At 42.3% G+C, this 2,002-nt stretch overlaps 1 long non-coding RNA gene across 1 annotated transcript; it reads left to right on the top strand.

The window, feature by feature from the left end:
• The first annotated feature begins 218 nt into the window (after positions 1 to 218).
• Positions 219 to 1,121, top strand: LOC122390549. Its single transcript, XR_006258176.1, has 2 exons — positions 219 to 505; positions 750 to 1,121. It is a non-coding gene; the product is annotated as an uncharacterized LOC122390549 (long non-coding RNA).
• Positions 1,122 to 2,002: the final 881 nt, after the last annotated feature.

Below are 2,002 nucleotides of genomic sequence, written 5' to 3'. Positions count from 1 at the left end.
CCCGGGGCTGCCCGCGGGGATGCGGTAGACCGCGCCCAAAGCTGCGGCCCCGGCTTGGGTCAGCGCACGCTGCCCCGACTCGGCTATCTCACGTTACCGGGGCCCTGGCTTTGGGCGCGGCTTCTGCTCATACTTTGTGGTGCGGTGGTGGTGCGTCGGGCTGCGCGCTCGCATATTTACGTCTGGACAACGAGTTGCGGGGAAAAGTGCTGATTTTGTCGCAGTTTTAGGAGTCGGTGATTAGGCTGGTTTTTTGGGTTACTTTTTCGCTCCGATTCCTGTATTTCATAGTGTTTGGCTTTTGAATATTTTAGTTCTTTCAGAGAAATATTACTTGCCTTACAGATTTTGTAAAAATGTTTCAATTTTTATAAGCCGAACGTTAGAGTCCTAAAACAATACATCAGTACTACTATTATTGTAAACAAACAAACGGAGCACCACTTGGCTCTGTTCCAAGGCCTTTTTCGAGTTCATCTGGAGGTTTTCGTACTCGTGTACTCGTGTACGTTTTGTTGGATGTCTTAAATCTCTTGTGATTGACTTATAGCATATTAAAGAAGCATGTTGACTGAAAACAATCCCAAGTATCCAGGAGGAGGCTAAGAGAGGTCCTGATCGTCCTGAGCAAGATCAAGTTGAAGTTATGAAATGTTGGTTGATAAACGCAGGTTGATCTGGCTCACTTATCAGCAATAAAAGTAAAATTAAAAGAGCTTATTGGCTAAAAACAAGCCATATTATTGCAGGAGATCAATACTGAAGAGTACGCCGAGCAGTATCAAGCCAGAAAATGTTTGCTGATGATGATTGCATATTGTCTATTGATGTATTGGGATGAATAATTAATTATAACTTATAACAGCAAGATTATAACTATGAAGCGCTGACTATGAAGTGAAAAAATCTAGAATGAGCGAACTCAGGCAGCTTTACTTTGCTATGCAGATGGTAATGTGCATTACTCAAGTGTCTGGCAAATGAAACTTTGCATTTCTTGAAAAAGGATTTCAGTAAAATTGTGAATGTGACAAGCCATGCAACGATATGATCATATAATACGTGTTAATAGTCATTCGTGACAATGATCTTTGGTCCAATATACAATAGCAAAGCTCTCAGCGCTTCTTTCTGTGGATGGCCAGAAGTGTGACTCAGGATTTAGAAGTATTAGTCTTCTTCACAGGGATGTTATAAAATGTACTGGAGGGTTATCTTCCAGCAAGGAACTTTATTTTGAGTTGGTATGAGATGTAGGCACAAGAACTTAGGTGCTTAGTGCCTATAGTTAGTAGTTGTGTAGGTTTAGTTTGGTCAGGTTAGATTAGGTTATGCTAGTTTTTAGTTAATTTGCCAGGTGTCCATAAAAAATGTGACCAGGGCGGTGTTTCACGGGATGCTGCTACCACGCTGCTATCCAATTGCACGAACTGACGTCACACTTGTGGTAGTGTTGGAGCAATGGGCCTGTTGATGTTTCCATGGAAACCCAATTTGACACGTGTATAAGCAGCGTGCTGCTATCACTGGTGAAACAGGGCCCTGACTAACCTAACCTAACCTCAATCATCACACATATTTGCAATCTACTCATAGCAGAAGCACCCAGTTATATGATAGATACTCACCATGACTCAATCTTACCTGCTAACAACTTAAAAACAGCTCGCGTCAAGCCGTTGCCAAGTTAGCTCACCTTTGCCAAGCCGCATCCATGGAAACAGCCAAATGAGGAACTGGCTCATTGGGTGGCTGGTGTCAGTCTGTGCATTGAAAGTGTTTCTTCTCTGAAGCTGCTCTGCACTGCTGTATTGCCATGTTAGATGCTCAGAAAATGTGGGAAATGATAATTGAGATACTTTAGTGCTTTGTTCATGCTCCAGACATCAACAAGTACAAATTCTGCAGGGTACACCTATGAGCTAGGTGAGTATTTTATGTGAATGTGATGTTTGACTGTAGTAAATACACAAACAAACACAGGGTCACAGTTATATTCAAT

The sequence above is a fragment of the Amphibalanus amphitrite genome, unplaced genomic scaffold (assembly GCF_019059575.1).
Source record: "Amphibalanus amphitrite isolate SeventyFive unplaced genomic scaffold, NRLGWU_Aamphi_draft 000400F_arrow, whole genome shotgun sequence".
Lineage (NCBI taxonomy): Eukaryota > Metazoa > Arthropoda > Thecostraca > Balanomorpha > Balanidae > Amphibalanus > Amphibalanus amphitrite.
Note: the sequence above shows the minus strand (reverse complement) of the source record. Positions and strands in the feature narration are given on the sequence as shown.